The 17,628-nt window shown below is 38.7% G+C and overlaps 1 protein-coding gene across 4 annotated transcripts in view; it reads right to left on the bottom strand.

Moving 5' to 3' along the window:
- Positions 1–14,172, bottom strand: part of DKK2 (dickkopf WNT signaling pathway inhibitor 2) — a 116,707-nt gene extending 102,535 nt beyond the window's left edge. For 2 of the 4 annotated variants that reach the window (XM_072036935.1, XM_072036938.1), the window contains exons 1-2: positions 14,128–14,172; positions 3,991–4,030 (exon numbers count right to left, since the gene is read on the bottom strand). The gene's annotated coding sequence lies outside the window, so the exon portion shown is untranslated. Of the gene's footprint in view, positions 1–3,990; positions 4,031–11,656; positions 11,794–14,127 lie in introns of those variants that run through there. The other 2 variants (XM_072036934.1, XM_072036937.1) reach the window with 1 other exon arrangement.
- Positions 14,173–17,628: the final 3,456 nt, after the last annotated feature.

Genomic DNA, 17,628 nt, shown 5'->3' with positions numbered 1-17,628 from the left:
ATTTTGATTTCTTTTATTTGCGTGAACAATTTTCCACAGGATAACTAGCACAAAGCATTACTCTAAATGATACAGCAGAGCAGGTTTCTATAAAGACATTTAATATTTTCCATATGATCCTTCACTCCTGTATGTTGTAGTGTGTAGCTTACAATTGCAAACACAGCTGCACACTAAACTGTCTACAGCAACATCTTGATGTCCCTAGGCCAAGCAACACAAGTTATTAACATCTATATTAAATGCAGCTACACTTTGCTATAATCCTTTGGAGAACAGAAGATACTCAGTAGTCCATTGGATTCATTAATGATTCCATTTACGCTTACATTTCCTACATGCCTACAGTTTTCTTCATCTCTTCAGAAACTCGTTTTTACCACTCTGTATCACCCCACCACACTCTGCCTGCTGTCATCCAATGCAACTGAAAAAACATCCTTTCAGACTGCATATAAAATCACTAGGAGGTGTAAATGGAAAGGGAAGGGTGGTCATTCAATCCTCTTGTGTCTGTAGACTGAAAATTTCTGAATAAAAGCAGAAATCTGCTATGGAATAAAGTTGCTCCAGAAGACAGACTGCTAGATCACAAAGGTAATAGGACTGTGTTCCCTCTGCACTGGAAACACTCAGACTAGGAGCACTTGAGGGATGGAAGAGGAGGGTTTGTGTCACTTGGGAATTTTTCTCCATTGTCAAAGAAATTCCTCGGGAGCCACTGTCATTGTGTTTGCAGATTCTCTGCGACAGGGCAACTACACAAAGAATTGGGCAAATAAATTGTGAAAAATACATTCACGAAACTGCGTGTTCATAAATATGGGAAAAACAGGCACTTGCACATTCAGCAAAACAGAGAATGAATCAGAAACCAGTACAAACAGGGAAGACCAGCTTTTTCCTGAACTGTTGCTACTTGACAAAGCTCCTTGGAAAAGAGGTTCTGACTGATATTTAGGAGGTGCAAAATGAAAATATATTCCTAGAGTTCAGAAAAAAAAAGAGAAACAGAAGGAACTAGTGCTGAGACTACTCTCCAGAGTCATGGACCACCATGCAAGAAATGCATGACAAAAACAAGCAGTATGTTGCACTCCCTGCAATGTTCTTAAGTGGTGATCAATGAGAGCTCTGGGTTGGAATTGGTAGCTGTGAAATCTCAGTATTCCTGCAACAGCAAGTTTTACAAATGTTTGAGGAAAAACTATAAAGAAAATGAGGAATTAGCTCTAGGTCTCACTTCAGTTGTTAACACTACCTCTCACAAACCAGCAGCACTCTGGAGCCAGGATTTTTGGGAGGATGTATCAGTTCTGGCTGGAGCCAGAATTTTTGAGTGATCATTACAGATCACTGTCTTATAACCATAGATGCTATTTTTATATCCTCTCAAAAACACAAATCTATGCTTTTGCAACTATCTTGCAGTCAAGTCTGTGCCCAACAATTCTGAATAACTAACAGCCATCATACATGAGGACTTCCTAACCTCTGTGCAAAATGATTATCTTATCATTCATTTTATCATTTATCATTCATTTTCTCTTATCATTCCTTACCTCCCAGACAAATTGTGAACTCTCTTAAAATTTAAGGGAAAGGTGTGTAAGAGAAAAATACAGCCAACTGGTGGGATTTACAAAGCCATAAATGTTACTGACCATTAGAATGAAAACCTCAGGCAGCTATACTTCAGAATAGTAAATGTGCCATTTTGGAACCTAAAGAAACCATACAGGATAGGATTAACAATATGAACCTCTGGAAAAACATCACTTGTGTAGGTTGCTAAAACCAGATTCCACTGGTATTATTTTCTACGTGAAGTGGTTAGCCATCTGGCATATGGGTAAGCTACTTAACAAATTAAATGAAACTACTGAAAAATATAAGTAAAATAAGACTAGGATGAATAAGAAGATGAGGTGAAGAGAATGTATTCAGTTAGATAAACACGGTACAAGAATATGTTCAAATTTACCTGTGCTACCTAGTAGCAATCTGAACAAGTCTTAAACCATACTTAGGCAAGAGAGCAGGTTTCGGTTTATAAACTAAACAACTGATGCTTTGGGTCCTGAGCTCTATTTAATCAACCTATCCTAATTATGAGTATTAGTGAAGTTCCAGTTTTCAAACTTTTTCCTAGAGCACATCCAAGTACACTTGTGGTGTGTTGCAACTGCTGCTTCTAGTTTCATGTCCTGGCCTTCCTAACTGCTTGCTTGCTTATTTTTTCATTGTTCCTCTTCACTAACAGATGTTAATTAATCAGCTATATTTCAAGGAAACATTGTTACAAGCTCAGTACTGGCCAAAATCAGACCATTTCAGAACTTAAATATAAATCAACCATAAAGCCTACCTTGCATCACTTTTTCAATACATTTAACCAGAGTCGGACCTCCGCAGCAAAAGCCAAAATCAGACTATAGTTTCTCTAGGAATACACACAAGATTTGATGATCAGATCCATCTCTAACAAAATATTCATCACAGAACATTCAGACACATCTTGAAATTAAACATTTTTCAGGATTTCTTTTGTAAAGAAACTCAGACTTTTGTACCCTTAGACAGCCTACCTAAAATATGGATATTTCAGTGAATGTTAGCAACCTATAAAGAGCACCGTACTGTCACCACTTTTCCCCTTATGAAACATACAAACAGTAACTTCACAAACCAAAAGTCACGGTGCTTTATCAGAATGGAAACAATTACTCTCTAACAGAAAAAAATATATATAAAATATTAATGCAACACAAAGGGTGTAGCAGCATGAGCTATTAGGGAGCAACTAAGGCTTGAAAATTATTCAAGTGCCATGCAGAAAAAGTTTGTAACACAACCTTCTGCTTGGGGTAAATTTCCCACTGACTTCAGCACCAGATTTGTCCTAAATAATGGGGAGAACATTCTCAAAGAAAAATACTGTGATACAGAGCCATGTTGAACAACTTCTTTGGATTCTAGCAAATGCTAGAAAAGGTGCCTCTAGGGTGCTCACCCAATTAATTCATCTCTGATATTTCAGCCCTATTCAGATACTGCTTTGGATTTTTTTGATAAATATCAGCCCTGCGATATTACCAAGTTACAGTTTTGTTTTATATTTTTTACACTCTTGGAACAAATGTTGCTGAGGATTCAAAATCATGGCTACTTACATGTACACTGCATAGTGAGTGTGAATGTAACCCTATGTTTGTTAGTGTAACAACAAAAAAATGAATTAGTAAATACTATTTTCAAGTTTTAACTTTCAAAGATGTCAAATCATTGAGAGATCTTTGCTGTAACGTGCGCAAGGAATCAAGAAAAAAACCCTGAACATCCACACCTTTCCCTCAAACCAGGTTCAAATCTGGTTCACCACGCAGGGATCTCCAAAAGCAGAGTAACATCCCAAATTACTTCTGACACTTTTGGCCTGAGTGGTCTCCCTCTGTCAAAATTAAAGGAAAATCCTCGTCATGTCAGAATCCACGCCAAAAGATGGCAAGCAATAACACTCAGGCACTTTTAGCAGAAAGAGAGGTGATAACAACTGACAGAAGGAGCAACATCTCTTGCTGCTTTGGAGTATTTGCTCTGCATTTTGGACAGCTGTGAAAGTAGGCGCCAGCAGTCTGTATATCCAAGCCACATTCCAGTCTCTTCTGTTTTAAACCTGATCACTGCCGTATGAACCTTTCAGCTGGCAATGTATCATTTATTTAGCACAGCCTGGACTGCAAAAAACTCCTTGTGCAATTCAATAAAATGTACCTTCTGTACCTTCCCAGACAACACCCCAGATTATACAGCCTGCCTGTGCTTTTGACTTATAATGGTTGTGAATCTGGTGGAAGATGCTCCTAACCGAAATGATAACCTTGGTGAAACTGCTTCAAATTTCACTTGCAATGCAGAGCTCATGTCGAAGAAACAAAAAGGCAAAGCAAAAATGTCATTACAGGAAAAATGATTAAAATGATAACTCACCATCACTGATTCCTCTGTTCCCAGGTGTTGTTTTCTTTTCCTGTTGAAACAAAACAATCACCATGTCAGACACCTGACTTGACTCTGCTACACAAAACAGTCAACAGCTAAATGTCTTGTTGCAATTTAGTGTACTTTCTCCCTCCAAATTATTATAAAAAAGCTTAAAAATTGCATGACCTATGGCCCAACATTGGTATGCTGGACAAATGCAATACAGCTAAAGATACAACCAGCCAATATTCTCAGATAAGTATTTCCAGTTCCAGCTCCTTTATTCAGTCTTTCGATGGAGCACGCTTGAGTCCTTCTTACAACGAGCCATTTCTTAATGCTGCACTGCTGACAGAACAACAGTGTCTAATAAATGTCTATAACGATCTGAACACTGTCACCCAATAAATTCTGTGTGGTGACACTGAAGATTGGTGGCACCCTGATCTGTTCTTTTTCTGCCATATTATATAATACAGAACAAGAAGTCAGAAGTGATTGAAAAACTACAAGTCTTTTGTAAAGAGCTCTAGTACGCTGCCCCCTCTGTGGCCACGTTTTTAGAGAAATTCATTCTTTTTCTAACTGATACGTTCAAAAAGACTTTTTAATCTGTTGCATTTTGATTAACCACAACAGAATTTTGCTAGGTGAAATTAGGAAACCAGAGCAAAATGCTAAATATCGAATGATTAAGATGAGTAAGCCATGATTTATTAAATAGTGCATTGATACTTTGGACATGTGCACTGGGACACAAAACCTCAGCCATGCAAAAACATCATCACATTTAGTAAAAGATTTTAATCTCAAGGTTTAATCTGGTATCACCAATGGAGATGAACTGGCTAATTATTTTATTTCACATAACAATGAAATCCTGCTCAGGTACTAAGTGAAGCTGTTGCTATGATGAAGAAAAAAAGATGGGGTTAGGGAGGGGCGGAAGAAATGGTTGAGAAAATGCAATTAATCAGAACAAAACAGGCTGCAACATTACCATTTAGGTTTTTTGTTTGTTTGTGTGTGGGTATTTTTAAGGAAAAAGTTTCAATCTAGGATTATTGAAAGATTATACAAACTTGGATCCTAGGATATTTGGGTCTTATTTTGTGTACGTGCAAAATTTTAAGTGCTGCTTCCAGTTGCCTAAAATCTATAAGCAAAAAGCTGAAAGAAAAAAAAAAAAAAAAGAACACCAACCACTAACTAAAAGAAAGACCTCTTTTACCCTGACATACATTTTGTACAAAATAAAAAAAAAATGTAGAAATATACTGAATAATTGCTGTAGTTTTGGTACAAGGCCAATTGCTCAACCCTACACGAGGAATATTTTGAGGAAAACATAGTGAGCTATACAGCTGGAAATCCAGGCTCACGCAGTGGATAGAATTGAAATTTGGGGTCACAAACGTGACTGAAAGCTTAATTGGAGGGGGGAATATAGGTATCCGTAACAAGTACATCACCAAGAGCTAAACTTAGCTCAGCATTGTGTGTTTACATTCCCATCAATGCCTTTTCAAGACGGGGAAATTTTCCAATGGAATAAATTCATGTCTAAAGAAAGAAATCCTGCTCTACAACATGATTTATCAGAACCATTGAAATTTTAATTCTGATGAGCCAAGACTACAACAAGGAAGCTCACTGGCATCTATAATTGTGAATATTACCTGACCTATAAGGTTTTGTGTGCAGGCCAGGAGGACAGTGTGTACAACTGAAACAGACTTTTGGAAACGGCTGTACAATTTCCATCCCTGGAGGCTTTAAAGAACTGGCTGAATACGCAATGAACATTTCAGGGCACAGCCAACCTTGTTTTGGAATACATGAATCTGTAGATTACATTTTCATGTGCTTTCTAGCCCTACTTTCTATCATGCTGTAACAGAGAAAACATTTCAATGTATATACTCTAAGCATTGATTTTAGCATGGTCAGTACTGCCTGAACAAGTAATACAGTCTAAAGTACGCTGATTCTAATAACAACATTAATGCATAAGTAGCATCCATTTCATTACTATCAGTATTGACTGACAATACCACCTGAGCCCCTAGCTTGTCCATCAGTAGCATGGCCAAGCTGCTACTCCTGAGGCCATCAGGGCACTCCCAAGCTAGGGTTTTGTCTGAGCTTCAGACAAAGATGTGTGAAAACATCAGTAAGTTTGTCAGACTTGAGGAAGCACCCACATTTGTCCTTATCTTTTCATTAATCACATGCTCTGATGTATATTCATCCAAGCAGATTTTCTCCTGCTGCTCTGAAGATAATATAATATTTGGTAATGGAAAAGCAGAGGCGTTCTTCGTAAGTGAGGTGTCACTTCTTCCTGAACCTAACTGTGTCATATCTGCAGGTTGAAAGGTTCTTTGAAAAAATGAAATGGAGCAAAACAACAGCTGCAAGGACAGTGAAAACTTTTGGAGTTAAGCCACTGTAACGTCTTTATTTTGCTAAAAGTCTTTTGATGAATCATTTCTAGTTTCAACTGCCAGTGGCATTGATCAAAATGATGTGCTTTGAATAGCAAAGTCTACAGTCTTTCATCAAGGATCAGATGTTTTAAAATAAACCTAAGGTGTAACCTGCACATAAACCATTTGCAAGGAGTTAATAAAAACATTCAGTGAGTAAAGGTAGGCAAGCATCATGGTGCTAAGAAATTGTTTCAGAAGAACTGAAACACCGTCATCTCCACATGAGGTGTTAGTCAGACTGGAACATCAGTTAATCTAACACAATCCCATGAAGTAGCTAAAGGAACACGACAAATAATTAGAGATTATTTCAGTTCCATTCACTTCAGTAAACTAGGTCATTTGACTGAGGGAACCTTAGAACAAGGAAATTATTAAAAGATGACCTTATTCAACTACAAGGATGCTAAACCTGGTCATCTTCTGGATTCCTCTTATCCCATGAAATGACATCTTATTGTGTTGGTTTTTTGTTTTGGTTGGTTGGTTGGTTGTTTTTTTTTTTTTTTTTTTTTATACAAAGAGTAAGTGATTTAATTAAACTATAGAAGACAAGAATCTTGAAAAGTCTTTTTTAGAAAAATCCATCTGGGCACTGTTTTGATTTCATTTTCCATGGCTGACACGCCATTTTATGCTGCAGGTGGGTAATCACAAATACAAACTTTTCATCTACAAAAATACTGTTAGTTACCTTTTCGACCCATAGAATTTGTGTATACGTTCATATGGACACCCAATATTATCCAAAAAAAAAAAAAAAGCCATCTCATTCACTTTTAAATTCACATAAAACAGATCACACAGTGATCAGAGAAAAGTCACAAGGAGAAACAATAGCTAAATATGACAGTGGGAAGGACATGCTTAGCTTTAGCTTTTAGAGACATGAAATATGAATAGAGCACTTATCTTTCCAAAATGTCCCACAGGACACCAGCAGACTCTGGGCTCTGTACATAATATAATACCAAATATACAGAGTTTCATGTACAGAACAGAAATGTCATTCCCAAACTGTTTTCACTCATGTTCGCAAGTTCTAAAGTAGACAGCTACAATAAGAAGAAAATAAAAAAGGCAACAAAGATGTCTTTTCTACAAATTCAAGATCCCTCCCAGTGAGCGCTCAGACTCTTCTTTCTGCTGCAGCTTCAGTTCCAGCAGAGAGGAGGGAATCAGAAGGAGGAGGACAGACCACCACCCTGCAAGCTGGAATGAGATGAAAGGCGACAGGCGTGTGAAATTGGAAAGGCGGAAGGGAGCGTAGCAGATCCCGAGTCAATGGGTACAGCAGTAGAAGCTCACGCTATTGTTTCTTCTCTCGCAGACATAATATCTTCACTTTCTGCCTTAAGCCTATGCTTTAGACAATTGTATAAACTATAGCAAACTAACGTTATGCTTTATGCAAGAGGAAGCAATACCCAGCAGAGAACACAGAGAAGGAAAAGGTCTCTGACTCTGAAGCTGAATAGCCTTTGTATTACTATGCTCCGATCCTTTGACTTTCCTTCCCTTTCAAAGACAGCCTTAACGTGCCTCCGTGACAGCACTCTCTGGCCCATGAAGAAAAGTCTACAGGTATTTGGTATTCATCATTTAAAATTTAATTTGCACAGCTTCCAGAGTCGATTCTTGAAGCAGTTTTTACTTTCCTCCTGCATTACTGTCAAGGCATATATAGCCAGGCTATACCAAGAGAGCCCCAAGCCACCACATATAAATAACAGTGTCGTCAGTCTACAGGGCTACAGCATCCTGGAACAGCCCCGCTGTTCCACATGAAGGAGGTTTGTTTTTTCAAGGTGGATATGGATTACACAAATCCACAGCTCCACCTAGGTGTAGAGTACCCAAGTCCCCACATCATCTGTGCTGTCATTTCCACAGCGAGAAAGAGAAGAGAGCTGAGGAGTGAAACAGATAATGGCTCCGAGCTGTTACCCTAGGAATTGCTGTGCCCCCATTCCCCGCTCTCCCAGTCCCTTATGACCTCTCTGCACTTCTCTATCTTCTTCAACAGGCTTTCAAAAGTAGCACTTCATTATCTCTAGGCACTCTTGGGAGGATAAATACACAAAAAGTTGCACATTAAATAATAAAGCATTGGGAACCAAAAGTTCCAGCAGGGGTTTCATTTTATAGGGATAATTTCTTACCCTAAACAGGTTCTTTCAGGCAGCTACACCCTGCAACAGGCACCAGAGAGGATGTCTCTGTGTTTGTTCCTAATCACACTTTGTGTGTTCTGGAGAAGAACCACTAAGAAATGTTTTCTGAGTAATACTTTCCATTTGATCTGCCATCGTTAATAGAAGAGCACACTATTTCATTATGTTTCTCTTCCTGGCAGGCTGCACAGTAATTGCACACAGTAGCTAGAGACAAGTGGACTCGCAGTTCTGGAACGATGAGCAGGAAAGATGAACAATTTGTAAATTAGTCTCTTCTTCTCGTGGTAACAAACAACTGAAGTATTTATTTAAAGGGGGGGGGAAAAAAAAAGTTTTACACCAGCTGCACACTGAATAATGTCAACATTTTATGAAGGGTTTTGTACTATTCAAATAGTAAATGAGCTCCAGCTCCTTCCTGGAGTTCATTATTCCATAAACTTGACTTTCATGGGGGTCCAAAGTAAAATAAAAGGATTTTTGAGTAAGAGATGCCAATTTCAGATAGTGATTAGAGTGTGTTTTATTACATTGCTCCTATTGTACATAACACTGGAGAGTCAACTCCTAGATCAATCCCAAAATGTGGTTTGTTAGTGAGGTTGGACTGCTTGTGGTATGTAGCATGGGAGTCATGTCTGCGAAAGACAAGAAAAAAGAAAAAAAAGAGCCCAAAGTATGTGGACACAGAGTGTTTTTTCCTTACTATAAAAGTCAATCCTCTTATTGCCATGACAGCTAATTATTTTTATTTTGTTTTCCTGAAACAAATCTTCAGAAAGATCACACTACAGACTTTAACTGCAGGTGACTTTTTTTTTTAATGGAAATAAATCTTTCTTGTTAAAATGTAGAAAGTAATTCTCACTTCAGCATCCAGATCAGCTGGTGGGTAAATACATCCCATTAATCAGTAGAAACTATTCCACAGTCCAATATATCTCACCTTTAGGACATCTTTTTTTCCCAGATGTTCTGTCTAAAATTTTTTCGTCATTTTTCAATCCACTATTCCCAGTTATAGCATCTTTTTTTCAAGTCTGAGGTTTTGCCCTCTTTGTAATTTGCACATAAAAAATACAAAGTTATCACGGTCCGTCTTTGGAAATGATTTGGCCAAACTTTCCATGCCCAGTTTTTATCTTTCCTCGTTAACATGTTCTTCCACTCTCTTGAGCATGTTTAATTCTTCATGGGCTGTATTTGAGAGTAAAGATCCAAAAATGCAAGGAAGAAGATGGTCTAAGATAATATCCAAATTTTTTTCCAGCTAAGATCATCATTAGGCCTCATTCAAAACTGCACTAGAAGAATATTTTCATAGACAGAAGATTGGTTACGAGGAATAACAAACAACAAAGCAATTTATCCCCTTTGTTTGAAGCACTTAACCCTAACTACTTCAGGTAGTTTCCACAGGGCTGACACACAGGAAACCGATGATGTACGGGCTGGCACCAAAGGCCTGCATGATGGGTGGCTCTGAGATTTGAAGGAGAGGGTCAGCATCGCAGGAGAGAAAGCAGATATCTTAGAGGCTGATCGTATAGGAACAGGTATTCACAAAACATAGGAAAATTGAACATCCAGAACACAGATCTGGATGTATTTTGAAGGGGGTGGGCATTAAAAGCACTGTAACTCAAGGCTGAACCCAGTGTTGCAAGAATTAATGCAATATTAACAGTTTATAAGATTGAAACTTCAACATAGCATGTTAATACTGTGCTGTGACAGACCTGCTTCAGATGCACCTGAAGCAGACAGCTTTATCTTTGCCAGGGTAGCAAAATGCAATAGTGCAGCAGCCTGCTGAAGGCCCAACATACATTCAGTAGCCAACGTATACTCTGCTGCAAATCTACTGCTGCAAATGTATAAACCAGTTTGAGTTAGATAGCTTAGATATTCTGTGATATGTCATGAGCTGTAATTATTCCTCTGATCACAGTATAACCAGGCCTAGCTGAAAATTTAGATTTTTTTGTTTCTTCCTCTTAGAATATGAGAATTGTATGTGCGTATGTAGAATTATATAAACTCATATATATACATTTTCTATACATATAGACTTAGGGTTCAGATTTGAGGGTGACTCTGACCCATGGAGTTTCAGATTCAAAACTCCATTTGAGGAAGTTACTGCAGGGAATAGAAGGGTTCAGAGTTCTGGTGTGCAGTAAAAGGATGGAGATTCTGAAACTAATATCTACTTTGTGCAAACAAAGGAAATAGGTACATGTACATTAAAACAAAAGGATACCAGTTTTGATCTTTTTAACTAAGAAAAAACAAAGAAACACTTCAGAGTAATGCTCCACAGGTGCCATATACATTCTTGTAACAGCTGTCCGTTTGGACTCAGATCTGGCTCACCTGTGAAATGCTGTCCTTTCAAACAACACCCAGTAAAATCACAACCCTCTGTGTGCTGGTGGGTACAAGAAACCTTCTAATACTCAAGTACATTTCTTCACACTTAAGGATTTCTGCTTCCATCACCTGAACGGCCCATCTCTTAGAAATGCTAAGACTTCCAAGGGAGAAATTTGCGGTTTACATGCTTCTTACACAGTATTACAGCTGGCTAACAAAATAAAGGGCTGTTTTGCAAGAGGACCCACCGCTCAGCAGACTAATTCTGTCATGCTATTGCCAGCTGCACCCTGGGGTGCACCAAGCACGGCACTGCGAGCTGGCTGAGGGAACCGATTACCCCACTCCGCGCTGCTGAGGCCTCATTTCGAGCATTGCGTGCAGCTTTAGATACCAAAGCATAAAAGGGACATAAAACTGTTAGGAAGTGCCCATGGGAGAGCCACAAAGATGGTGAAGGGTCCAGAGGACACGATGTGTGAGGAGCAGCTGAGGTGCCTGGGTTTGTCCAGCCCAGAGCAGAGCAGGCTGAGGGGAAGCCTCATGGCGGCCTGCAGCTCCCTCACGAGGGGAGCGGAGGGGCAGGCGCTGAGCTCTGCTCTCTGGGGATGGGGACAATGACAGTACCTGAGGCAACAGCAAGAATTTGCATCCGGCTGGATGTTAGAAAACGGTTCTTCACCAAAATAAGTGGTCAGGCATTGGGCCAGGCTCCCCAGGGCAGCAGTCACAGCCCCACACCAGGGCCTGGACTCCAGGAGCCGTGAGGGCCCCGTCCAGCTCAGAATATTCTGGAACTCGTGGGACTGCACTGTTATGTTACCCCAGCGCCTGCAAAACTAAATCTCAGTGCAAAGTTCACAGAGTGATGATTCTTTATTCCTTTTCCCAACTTGAAATCTACATTAAAAGGGGTATTCAAAGATAAGAGGGCTGTACTTAGCAACATACAATTCAAGAAATTTATCAGGATTTCTTTTGAGTACTTTCCATGTAGTGTTCCCCACTCTCTGGGCACCAAACACAGAAGTAAAGTAATATGAAGGAATATTTCATGCTAAAATAAAAGTCCATAAAGTGAATCTGAAACCTTTATAAAAATTTTTTTTGAAGGGTGAGTTCCTGAATTCACTCTACTGATATATTAATGCTTTAAAGAATCCATCTCAAACTCATGAAATTCTAATCCTTTCGTACCTGGAATAAATTTTAAGAATTACTAGTGTATAATTCAGTAATTTAGCCAATGTATTCATCAGCTAAAAAAGGAGACCATGTTAAAAATTAAGCATGAGGAATCATTTTAATAAATAATCTGTGGCCCCATGAAGTCGCATGTTTCTGCATTTCTGCAGTTCCAAACTAGAACCAGGAGCAGATGCATGGGATGTGAGTTAGGAATACAGTCTTATAGCAAAACTAGTCAGATACACAAATAAAACAGGTGGGTTCTGTAAGCAACAGAACATAGTCAATGCATTTATTTACCAAAAACTTGAAAAGCACTTGAGAAGGAAATAAGCTAATAAATTAGAAAAAAAATATATGCTAATAAATGTCTGTGGGGATGCTCTACCTTATGACATCTGACTGTTGTTCTTAAGGGCTAAAATGCTATTGTGTAAATCCAACACCTAATACTTGAATGCAATTGCTGGCAGGAGCAAAGGGTTTCAGAAGCTAGCCCGCAGTTGCAAAATATCCCTGTCAATCTACAGAACACTTATATCACTTTTTCATATATTGGGGTGGTAATGCAGGACTGTAGTATTATGAGTACATTTTTAAATCTCACTGAGACATCCATCTCACAAACCTTAAAGTCTTGTGCCATTCCTTTGACAGAGTTATACTTAAAATGGCCTTAAAATGAACTTGCACTTTCCTTTCAATTGTTGGAACAATTTGCAAAAAAAAAACACATTAGTGTAAAAAACAAAAAACTCACCCTACTTTACAACCACACAACTTCAATCCCCTCCCCAATAACCCCCAGTGTTCAGTGGCATGTACAATTATGAGTAAGATCAGACAAGCCCAGTAGAGGATTCATAAAACAATTGTTGCTAACAGCAAACAACCTGCCTTGTGTATCAGCAGGAAGCCATTCAATAAAAGCAGATGTATCAACAACATAAACACGGCTGTTTGACAAAATAAGTTTTTTTTTCCCTCATTTCTGACCTGTTAGCTCTACCTGCCAAAAGCATAAGGCTTTATAAGGCATCAAAAGAACTAATGGAGCCTACTGATTATCAAGAGAGTCACAAACGGACAGGGCAGGTGGAAGCTTCCAGGTCATGGACACACAAAAAACTGCAAGTGGAAAAACTCAAGAAACAGGATAGTCTGTTCTCAAAACTGAGTTGAAGCTTTAAGTGACTAGCACAGCATCACAGCTACACATTAAAGACTCTTTAATATAATTGTTTCTGTATTAATGAGATCCAGCCCAATTTCAGCAAAAGAGTGGTGTGGTGTTTTTTTTTTGTTTTGTTTTTTTCTTTGCCTTAATGCAACTTTGATTCAAAGCAACTGAAAAAAACACTGTGGTTTCTAGAGCTATTTAGTCTAACCAAATGTGGGCAGATCCTGCCGATAAAGGAATGATTTAACTGAAATGAATTTCTATAATCAAAAATAAACTAGGCTGGGGAGCTCCAGACAAGTCTGAATGAAAGAAAACTTTAAAAACATTAATTATTTGTTGCAGCACAGTTTAATATTAATGTATCCTCTTTAAACTCCTTCCAGTCAATCACTTTAAAAATAATAAAACATGGAACTAGAAGGGAAATAAAATAAAAATGTCTGGCTAGCTTCCCCTCTCCATTTTATTCAAACGCTGGAAAGACCCAAATAATTCACACAGATCTAAGAGCACAGAATCTGGCCTTCAGAAACATATAGCAAAGCCCAGGTTTAGACCAGACCCAAGCCCCTGCTAATGGAGAATCCTCTTGTGCCATGCTGCTGCAAGAAGTCTTAGGGAGAGTTTCCTAATTCATTCCCAGAGTATAAAGAGAGACAGACACCTTTCCACCACCCAAAGGAGTCACAGAGGAACTAAAGAAAAGCAAAAGTAAAAGCCAACAAACCTCTCCTGGCACGCACATGAAGCCTCTCCTCACAGCTCAGCCTCCCACACTGCACCACTCACTGCACTGGTTGCAGCTGAAAGTCATGAATGGATATGGGGAACAGCTGTCTCCCCTTGCCAGCTGAAACCCACCCATTCTCACCTGTAAGCTGCCCCACAGGGCCTTAGCTGTTGTTCCCCAAACATTGGGGACGCTTTTTGGATGTTCAGACTAGGACATTTTCTCCATTTCCCTGAGGGTTTGATCTTCCTAACCCAAACCTGGAAGCCTGGGATTTAGCCACTCCCAACAGTAGCAGAAGAATGAACATAAGGGTTAAGCAGGTCATTACAAGGGTATCTCTGCTATTACCTGCTAGGAGTTGTCACACCACTCCTACTCTCCAGAAACCACAGTTTCTCAGAGCTATTTGGTTGTAATCTGGTCAGCCTCCTTCAGTTTGCTGGTTACATCACACTTGCAGGAGAAAATATCTTCAAAGCATTCCTTACCCTGTGAGCTATTTGGCAAAAGGAGAACGATGAAAACTCTTCCTCCCCTGGCTAGACTGAGAAAACCCTCTGTTTCCTTTGCTCTTTAGATGTTTTGACTAAAAAACATACTATATTTGAATTGATCCAAATGCCTCTTCTGTTACCTGCAAAAGCAGGGTAAATGTGAAGTTTATGAACACGTTTACAATGCATTGTCAAATACATTTTTTAACATATATGCCAAGACAATGTTTTTAAACACACATATTACACAGGTTGCCCTATGCTTTCCTAGTTTTTATTTGCTGGATAACGTGTCCCAGCAATGTTTCCAGTAACTGTCAATACCCCAGAAATCATTCCACAGATGCAACAGCCAGCTTGATCTTCCGTTGTCAAGTCATAGGAAAAAAGGCAGCCGGGCCATGAACTTTTACTACCCCAGCCATCTCTCGCTTTCTGCAAAATTCTATTTTCTTTGTATTTCCAAGAGGCGTGTGTAGACAGCAGGTACCGCAAGCCATCCTTTTTCTTTATCCAAAAAACACTTCGGTACTAGTCTTCCATTTGGTTTTGGCCACTGGGACGAACTTGCATTTTTTTTCCACAAAGCATACAGCAGTGTGTCTTCAAATAGGCAGGGATGCTCCTGGGCTGAAGGCTATAGTACAACATCGGGGTTTTTATTGCACTTTGCCTCCACCTACTGCCTTCAGTGGGATTGTCTTCACGTAAACTACTGCCTACCTTTTCATTTGCTTGCCTTGGAAAATCAGGCTGGAAAACCTCTCTGATGTATGTCCCTGACTACCTGTCATTCTAGTAAAATCTCCAGGACTCATGTTCTAGAATAAAGGAAAAGATTGTGCAACAATTGTGCAAAAATACAAAGCAATGGCACAAGAAAGCAAAAAAATTAAAAAATAAAGATGCTTGAAAGGTTCATGTTTTCTTTCCTGCACAGTAATAATCCTCAGATTAGACCACTGAAAAATTACCTGTGGCATGGTGCAAAAGCTATTCCCTTTTTTTCAAAGACTAAAGTTTCCTGCTTGAGCCTGCACATTCACTTTTCTATGGCCGTGAACATCTCCTTATCACAAAGGCTCTCATGGCATAAGAATGTCATTTGTTGAGTCTCAATCAAAATCTAGGATGATTTTGCCTTCCGGATCATACTGGAATTGTCATTTCCTTCATTTGAAACATTGCAACAGTAAAAGAGGGTGCATTCTTCCTCAAATGCCATTCCTGGAAAATCAATGGATTTTTCCCATTTTCTCCCCAATACACAAGCACTCCAGAAGTACTTTCATGTTAAGCACTCAGGACAAGTTAGGTTCTTATAGATATACAACCAGTCACTAAGAAAGGAATCACTATCTTCCTTTTATGTCTCCAGTGCAGTTATCTGTCATCCTTAATGTTTTTTCCAAACCATTTTTTTGTGCAGATTTCATTATTAATTACAAGCCTCCTCCTTGCTCAGTTTCCTGGGACACAAAGTCATTTAACTACAGAGGACTACTACTTACATAGCAGACCACATAGATGCATAAAATTGGAGCTGATCTGAACTGGCTTTGCACTTTCCATCTTTTCATCATTTTCCCTGAAACGGACTGAAGAGTGTTTTATATTAGCAGGAGGAGCTCCTGCACTAGTCTGAGGAGGAAAAATAAGTAGTCTTTATGTAAAGCTATGCAGTCTCAAGACAGACCTTTAGCAGTGCATTTTGCAAGGTGATTTATCCATTTAGAATTTGATGTTGCCGCCAACTGTAAATGTTTTGCCTGAAATCTTCATTGTGATGATTACTATGAAAAGATTTCATTCGGGGATTTAGGATTTTTGATTAATTTAATCTAAGTGTTTCAATTATTTATTTTACACTGTTTGCAAATACCATAGAAAATATAAAACTTCCTCGTGTAAAGATATGTAAACTTTTCCAGTCCATGGAATCAGTCCATTAAACACACAGGAACATAATCATTTTTGCCTCAAAGTTTACAACTCATGTAGTAAGGAAGCTGTTATTCTTTCTTTCCTATAATATGCACAGGTACATTTATATCAGATGCAACAAAATAAATATATATACCTCCCTTTGTGTTTCATTTACCATGTACGTTAGTCAGAATCAAGACAGTCACCATAACCCTAAAATCTAGTAAATACTTTGAACAAGATAAATTTAGTTCCTGGTCTACCTGCCTGATTCTTCAGATCAGTTTTTCTTCTTGTACAATTACCCTGTCATTTTCAACAATATTTTTCCTCTTCTACTCTACAGGAGATCCTAACAACAACAAAAATTGAGTATGGATTTCTTATTTCCCTTTTGTAATATAGCCATCCACAAAACTACTCCAAAATTTGTTAATTGTGCCATCTTTTTATTATTATTATTATTATTTTTCTTGTAAAGCCAAGTGATGTTGCTGGTCCTGGAGTAAAAGCACGCATGAATTTGCTAGTTTCTGGAACACCAGGGAGGGAAAGGTACAGACTTAGCTCTGCTCCCATGAAAGCACAGGTATAAATCACTGATATTTTTCTCCTTATCAAAGAAAACGGAGGAAATTCCTTGGCATTCTATCCACATTATAAAACTCGATGATCTTTAAGGTCAGGATGAAGGAACTGAGACAAGAGAATAAGCACCCATTCTGCATGAAAATAATGCGTCTAATCACTTCAATAACTAATTCGTTGTTTTACATAAATGGAAATATCTTGAATCTTCTTAGTCTTCTTTTACTTTTTTTTTTTTTTTCCCCTACAACCTTTGTGCCATTGAGCTCAACAGAATTATTCTTGGCTTACCTCTTGTTCACTGTCAGAACCAAGACTCCTGTTGAAAGACCCCTCACCTTTGCAGAGTCTGGATTCAGGCCTGAATTGCAAAATTCTTATACTCATCTTTCTGAGCTGTGAGTTTTCACTTCTGGAAAACTGGTGAGATCTCTTTAGTGCCTTTCATGTCCAAAGTGACACAAGAACCATGTATATCACAGAATAA

The sequence above is a fragment of the Anas platyrhynchos genome, chromosome 4 (genome assembly GCF_047663525.1).
Source record: "Anas platyrhynchos isolate ZD024472 breed Pekin duck chromosome 4, IASCAAS_PekinDuck_T2T, whole genome shotgun sequence".
In the NCBI taxonomy this organism is placed as follows: Eukaryota; Metazoa; Chordata; class Aves; order Anseriformes; family Anatidae; genus Anas; species Anas platyrhynchos.
The sequence above is the reverse complement of the archived record's forward strand: the minus strand, read 5'-3'. Positions and strand labels throughout refer to the sequence as shown.